The sequence below is a fragment of the Pseudophryne corroboree genome, chromosome 9 (assembly GCF_028390025.1).
Source record: "Pseudophryne corroboree isolate aPseCor3 chromosome 9, aPseCor3.hap2, whole genome shotgun sequence".
Taxonomy (NCBI): Eukaryota; Metazoa; Chordata; class Amphibia; order Anura; family Myobatrachidae; genus Pseudophryne; species Pseudophryne corroboree.
The window spans coordinates 89,631,924-89,640,368 of record NC_086452.1 but is presented as its reverse complement, the minus strand read 5'-3'; the positions used below and the strand labels follow the sequence as shown (position 1 = coordinate 89,640,368).

Here is an 8,445-nt window from a genome sequence, read left to right as displayed (position 1 = left end):
CTTGAAGAGATGAAATTGAGATTTTTCTCTAGAGGATACAGCGAACAGATTATCAACAACTGCTTGCATAAAGCACGGAAGATCTTCTCCTCTGGAAATCGGAGGAAACAACAGAAGGTGCAAAATCCATTTGTGGTCACTACGACATTTGACACTGCAGGTTCGGCAGTACGACAAGCAGTAAAAGATCTCTGGCCGGTGGTGAAAAGTGATCCAGCTCTCAACAAATATCTACCAACTAAGCCTCTAATTAGCTTCAAACGGGGGCGAAATTTGAAAGATATACTTATGCAACCTGATAGATCACTAAAATCTGACTCTGACTCATGGTTACAACCACAGAAAATGGGGTGCTATCGATGTGTCAACTGCACTACGTGCAGAAGTATGAATTCTGGTGAATATTTCCATCATCCGCATACTGGAAAGAAAATTAAGATTCAGCAGCGAGTAGGCTGTATGTCTGATTTTATCATTTACATACTTATGTGCCCATGCTCTCTGATGTATGTGGGCAAAACGATTCGTCCATTTAGAGAAAGAATGGCGAATCATCGCCTATCCATCAGAACAGCACTAAGTGTTGGACATTCAGACAAGCCTGTTGCAAGGCATTTCTATGAAGCGAAGCATACTCTGGCATCACTCAAATGCATGATCATAGATCGGATATTACCCCTGAAAAGGGGAGGAGACAGAGCAAAATTATTGTTGCAACGAGAGGCATCATGGATCTACCGGCTTGACACTATTCGCCCGCGAGGCCTAAATGAAGGCATTCACTATGGAATATTTTTGGAATAATCCTCTAAATTCACATCTTCAATAAATACATATTTTTATTCTTATTTTTATTTTATTTTTTATTATTTTTTATTTTTTACTTTTTACTTTTTGTTTTTCCTATTATCATATATTTTTTTCTGCGACTTTGGATTTCCATAATAAGGATGGTCTGTGCCCATGCCCTTAATTGTTGAAGTTTGTTGACAGATAAACTAGATAACAACAGTATAGTTTTACACTATTAGAATGTAATCATACCAGAGTCTTTGTAATATTAGCCAAATATGGCCTTGTTTGAGATACATATATCCATGGTGATACTTGCTAATATATGAATGCTCCTAGAATCACGTTTTAGACTATTGATCGCTATGACAACGGAGGCAACTGTTTACATATATCTATCACTTCCTGATAAGATACTGGAATTTGCGTTCCAGTGACAGGAAGTACGGAGATTTGCAGAGCACCCTAAGCTTATCTATACCAGCTCTCAGTACACACTTCCGGTCATGTGACCGGAACGTGCGTTCCACAGACCAGAAGTACGGGACGCAGTGGAACGCACGCTGCTTCTGTAATAATCACAGCAGTCTAATACTCTTTAGTATCTCGTTTTAGACTATTGACCACTATCATAACGGAGGCAATTACTTACATAAACTTATTACTCCCCGATAGGATACTGGAACGTGCGTTCCAGAGACAGGAAGTACTGAGATCTGCAGAGCACTCTAAGTTTATCTACACTAGCTTTCAACACACACTTCCGGTCATGTGACCGGAGCGTGCGTTCCACAGACCGGAAGTACGGGACGCAGTGGAACGCACGCCGCTTTTATAGTGATTATAGCATTCTATATGGCGGTTCACAATGGATATACGATTTTAAAGTAAGATTTGCACATTTATTGTTATATGTTAGTAAGTCTTGTTTGTATTTGTTGTACTATGTTTGTATTTTAATGTATAAAATTTGGGATCCCTCTAATTGGATGATTGGTGGGAGGGCCACATTTGGGTATAAATAGGGGCTATTTCCAATACTAGATGTTCTTGACAAAGGTCCTAACTGGGGACCGAAACGTCGATACACCCCTGTTTCATATGATCCACTGAAAATAAAGAAAACTTGCTTTTGAAGACTGGTGAGTGCTCCTTTACTTTTGGATGTATATATATATATATATATACATATTAGAGATGAGTGGGTTCGGTTCCTCGAGATCTGAACCCCCCTGAACTTCACCCATTTTACACGGGTCCGAGGCAGCCTCGGATCTTCCCGCCTTGCTCGGTTAAACAGAACGCCCCCGAACGTCATCATCCCACTGTCGGATTCTCGCGAGATTCGTATTCTATATAAGAAGTCACTAATTATCTTAATAAAAATCTTTTATAGTGTATGCCTGACTCATTCCATTATATGCTACAGTCATACCGCACTGGTTCTACGCCCAATCCCGTCCGATCTTGGAAGCTAAGCAGTGTTGGGCCCAATCAGTAACAAGTGGGTAACTACTTGCGAATATTGGGTACTGTAGAAGAGCGAGCCTTGTCAGGCTCAAAAATAATACTAATAGACGGCTAAATCACCATTGCACAGGTTCTTGGTAGCAATAATCAATTTAACACATCACCAACTCTCACAACCAGTCATACACATATGCACTATTTTTCTATATATACCACCAGAAACTAGTATATGACTGAGTAATATTATATTAATATACTAACGTATCCTAAATGTTTCCACGCTGTCTAGCACATATGCACATAATTGATATCAGAAACTAGTTTATATTTATATTTTTATCTCCTCACTGACTATCACCATTCTGAAATTATTCCTATGCCTATACCATGTATACAAGGTTATCTATTACTCCTCTAAGGTCAAAAAATGTATTCAAAACTTTTTTATGCCACAAATTGACTAGTATAAATATGGTCTATGGTTTAATTCTATGTTCTGTCCACCTCGCTGTTTGAACAAGAAACATCACTTTTTTGCAACAATTGTTATTTACATTCTCAAAACTCCCCCAATTAAAAGTCTCAGATCACATTATGATAATTGAAAATTCTATAATAGAATAGACACTAACATATACATCTTTTTATTTTTATTTTTCGCTGCTTCCAAAACGGAATTCTGCACTGTTGTATTCACTGGATGTCAGAAACTCCAACAAAATGGCCACATAAATGAAGGACAACTACTATTGTCAAAGAGAGAGACTCGGCACTGATGTAAGCTTCAGAAATCAAAATCATCCACAAAATGGCCGCCGCGATGACTGACAAGCTGCCTAGCCTATAGATGAAGATCCCGCCCGCGACCGGAAGTGACGCGACGGCGATAACGGAAGAACAGACCGAGAAACATAAACAGACTTATTCACTGACCGGAAGTGGGGCGCTTGTGCGCATGCGCAATACGAGTTCTCCTACAAAGGAAGTGGGGCGGAAGTGACGTCGGCCCCGTCCCCGGACTGTTTTAATGAAGTTTTATACTATTTAATACTCGTTTTTCATGTATGAAAAGTTTTATGAGGTTGTTTTTTAATACACTAAGCTACCGTTATACCAGTGTTAAAAAACTCACATAAGTTAATAATATTAGTCCAGACAGGAAGTGATGTCACAACTATCCATTTCTAATTACATGTGCTATAAATAAGAGTACCTGTTCAGTAGTCCCATACCCCTTGATGAAGTCAGAGTGACGAAACGCGTTGGGTGTACCTCCATTGACTCTCCACCTTAAAAAGATAAGCAGCATTCTCTCTTTTTTTGGATATTTTATCATCATTGCCTTTATATTATTTGTCTTATTGTTTTAGCTATCCTTTTAGTTGGTATTAATTTTTAGCATATACCCTCCGGCCTTTAAACCCACTGCGACATTTATTATAATTGGTTTTATACCTTGGTTTTATTTTTTGTATTAATAAATATACTACTATTTTTTAAGTATCCAGCTAGTCTCTTCATATTTATTATAGTTTACTAGACACCGTTGGTCGCTGAAACCCTCATCCCCCCTTTTTTTTATACAATTTAACCTAGGCAGTTTATCCCTGCCTAATACTTGAGGGTTAGCTGACGCCTTGAATTATGTAAGGAGTGTCTGATTCTGTCATATTTATCTATCTCACACACACCTGTGGCGCCATACTTCCACTGCCCAATTTACTTGATACTATTTGTAAGGCAGCCTGGTATCTGTGAGTAGATTTTTAAGATGTTCAGATTGAACGAACGCACCAACAAACGTAATGATTGGTGCCAAAAGATATTTAATGAAGAGACTCAAAATAGCACTGCACCCCCATCAGGCGATCTAGACGACCTGTTCTGGGGAATGGAACGACTAATGGCCAAAGAAATAAAGAATTGGTGGGATATTAAAGGACTTGAGCATTATGTGGAAGTTAATAGAATACCGAGGGGTTTAAGAATTTTGAAACAACCTACCCTCGGGAATACGGACCCAGAATTTATTGAAAAATGGGACTCCATTTTACACACATGCTCCATGAATTTAATGAAATTATTAATAAATGAAAGGAGGAAAAATGCAGTGATACTTGAGAAAGACATTAAGGATAAAGAAGCCGAATTGGAACCATATAAAGGCAAAGACGACTACCAGGTCAATGAGAATGTTCTTAACAAAAAGTTGGATCACATTGAAGAAGAAGTCATAAGAGGGAAGGAGAAAAAATTTCTCAGAGATAAAAGGGACTACGAACAGGGAAACACCAAGAACTGGAGCAGATTTAAAACATATGACAAACCTCAGAAAACAGACCAAAGATACCAGTGGAAGACGATACCACAAAGAACAAGATCAACATGGAGAACAGAATCACCAAGAACACCTCATACAAGAACAAATAATAGATTTAATGTCCTGAATCGACTCAAATCTAGTGACGAACAGGATTTTTTATCATCAGGCCGAGGAACACGACCAAAAGAACATCCAAAAAGCACAATACAGGAGGACGTCAGACATGCCTCCCCACTAAAAAGACGTTTTGCAGAAGTAGAGGAAAACGGGGCGGTAGGAGGAAAGGAATTCAAGAGGAGGAACCTATAACTTCCAATATAGGGGATAAAGGTATTTTTAACCTGTCAACTCATACCCTCACCAAACCGGAACAATCACTTCTCAGCAAAGGATTCTCCTTTGCACCGTCCGAAGGGCTAAATAAATTTGACACCTTTATCGACCTTAATAAATTTGTACGCAAACTAACCCTTAAAAGACACTTCATGAAAAAAGAGAATGCCGTTATCTCTAACTATGAAGCAAACTCCAAATCCGGACTCAAACAAAAAAGCAAATATTATCCAGTAGAATCCAAGGGGAGCAATATCAGCGTCTTCTACGACCTAGTGAAGAAGGACCTATGTGAGAAAGAACCACCACCAGTAATCAACAAGAATCTACATAACAGAGAAATAGAAGCAATGCGGAAACTACAGAAGAATACTCAAATTGTTCTAAAACCAGCTGATAAGGGGGGGGGGTTGGTGATTATGAATCGGGATAATTACGTACAAGAAGCACAGAGATTGTTAGGAGATTCCAACTCCTACAGCGTGCTAACAGACGACCCGAAAGATCAATACACAGACGAACTGAGGTCCCTACTCCTACAGGGACTGAGGAATGATGTCATCACAAAGGATGAATTTTCTTTTTTAATGCAATCCAACCCCACGACCCCCATATTTTATTTCCTGCCAAAAATCCACAAGAGCCTGTCCAACCCACCAGGGAGACCAATTGTTGCCGGGATAGACTCCCTTACATCAAATCTGTCTAAATATGTTGATGTGTTTCTAAATCCGTACGTTAAAAAATTACCATCATACCTTAAAGATACCACCATGGTCCTGAATGAAGTCAAGAAAGTGAAATGGAAAGAGTCATATATATGGATAACTATTGATGTGCAATCTTTATATACCTGTATCGAGCACGAAAAGGGAATTGAAGCAAGCAGAGAATACTTGGACAAAGATAACACTCTCACCGAACCCCATAGGAATTTTATTTGCGATCTTATGAAATTCATTTTAAGCCGTAATTATTTTAAATTTTTAGACAAATTTTATCTACAACGGTGCGGCACCGCTATGGGGACTATTTTTGCCCCGAGCTTTGCTAATTTATTTATGGGAAGATGGGAGGAGAAGCACATATACACCACGCAACACTTCAAGGAATCCATTGTCATGTATAAAAGATACATTGACGATATCCTGATCATATGGGATGGGAGTGCTGAATCATTTCTGGACTTTTTTAAACTTTTACAGATCAATGATTTTAATTTATCTTTTACCTACAATCTGAACAAAGAGTCCATTGAATTCCTGGATCTAATTTTAATGGGAGAGAAAGAGGCAGTGTCTACAAAAAATTTTATAAAAGATGTTGATAAGAACAGCTACCTTCACTACAAGAGCAATCACTCCAAAAAATGGAAGAACAACATCCCCTACTCTCAATTCCATAGAATAAGGAGGAATTGCAACAAAAACGAAGAATGTGAGGAACAACTTGAAATATACAGAAAAAGATTCGAGGATAAATTATATCCAAAAACTATACTAGACAAAGCTGTTACCAAGACAAGAAATTTGGAGAGAGAAAATTTGCTGACCTATAAGGAAAACACGACACAAAAGGAGTCCATTTCCTTCGTTACTACTTACAGTTCTCATGAACAAACCATCAGGACTTCACTAAGAACCCACTGGGACATACTTTTAATGGACCCCATCTTAAAGAAGATCCTTCCACCACAACCAGAACTAGTATTCCGAAAATCACGTAATTTGAAAGACATCCTCGCGCCCAGCATGCTAAAAGAAATACCATTAGAGGGAAATTCCAACTCTCTCCCCAAATGTATCGGATCTTACAAGTGTGGACACTGCAACATCTGCAAATTTCTTAATCCCAACAGAAAAACCTTCTGCAATACAGACGGCACACAAGAATTCAAAATCAAAGAATTCATGAACTGTAATATTACATCTGTAATCTATTTGTTGGAATGTACATGCCACAAAAAATATGTAGGTAAAACAAAAAGAACCTTGAAAATTAGAGTACAAGAACATGTACGAAGTATCAAAAACAAAGTAGAGACTCACTTACTGTACAGACATTTTAAACTGGAACACAATTCTAATCCAGAAGAGATGACTTTCAAAGCCATCGAACACGTGACCAGTGGCGAAAGGGGTGGAGACCTTGCCAAGAAACTCTCTCAAAGAGAGATGTTTTGGATATTCCAACTAAAAACTGCACACCCCATGGGCTTCAATGAGGGATATGAAATCGCTCCATTTCTATGAGAGAAGTACCCCCCTCCAAAATCTTCTGGATACAGATAAGCCAATTCTCTTCTTTTCAAGCTTGGTTCACATCATCATACTTACTTTCCGATCACCACCATTTGTAAAACACTGTATATAGTCACTAATTATCTTAATAAAAATCTTTTATAGTGTATGCCTGACTCATTCCATTATATGCTACAGTCATACCGCACTGGTTCTACGCCCAATCCCGTCCGATCTTGGAAGCTAAGCAGTGTTGGGCCCAATCAGTAACAAGTGGGTAACTACTTGCGAATATTGGGTACTGTAGAAGAGCGAGCCTTGTCAGGCTCAAAAATAATACTAATAGACGGCTAAATCACCATTGCACAGGTTCTTGGTAGCAATAATCAATTTAACACATCACCAACTCTCACAACCAGTCATACACATATGCACTATTTTTCTATATATACCACCAGAAACTAGTATATGACTGAGTAATATTATATTAATATACTAACGTATCCTAAATGTTTCCACGCTGTCTAGCACATATGCACATAATTGATATCAGAAACTAGTTTATATTTATATTTTTATCTCCTCACTGACTATCACCATTCTGAAATTATTCCTATGCCTATACCATGTATACAAGGTTATCTATTACTCCTCTAAGGTCAAAAAATGTATTCAAAACTTTTTTATGCCACAAATTGACTAGTATAAATATGGTCTATGGTTTAATTCTATGTTCTGTCCACCTCGCTGTTTGAACAAGAAACATCACTTTTTTGCAACAATTGTTATTTACATTCTCAAAACTCCCCCAATTAAAAGTCTCAGATCACATTATGATAATTGAAAATTCTATAATAGAATAGACACTAACATATACATCTTTTTATTTTTATTTTTCGCTGCTTCCAAAACGGAATTCTGCACTGTTGTATTCACTGGATGTCAGAAACTCCAACAAAATGGCCACATAAATGAAGGACAACTACTATTGTCAAAGAGAGAGACTCGGCACTGATGTAAGCTTCAGAAATCAAAATCATCCACAAAATGGCCGCCGCGATGACTGACAAGCTGCCTAGCCTATAGATGAAGATCCCGCCCGCGACCGGAAGTGACGCGACGGCGATAACGGAAGAACAGACCGAGAAACATAAACAGACTTATTCACTGACCGGAAGTGGGGCGCTTGTGCGCATGCGCAATACGAGTTCTCCTACAAAGGAAGTGGGGCGGAAGTGACGTCGGCCCCGTCCCCGGACTGTTTTAATGAAGTTTTATACTATTTAA

General features: G+C 38.5%; 2 pseudogenes; both read left to right on the top strand.

The window, feature by feature from the left end:
* Window positions 1-2,213: 2,213 nt before the first annotated feature.
* LOC134964406 (5S ribosomal RNA) lies at window positions 2,214-2,333 on the top strand (annotated as a pseudogene).
* Window positions 2,334-7,348: 5,015 nt separating this feature from the next.
* On the top strand, window positions 7,349-7,468 carry LOC134964405 (5S ribosomal RNA; annotated as a pseudogene).
* Window positions 7,469-8,445: the final 977 nt, after the last annotated feature.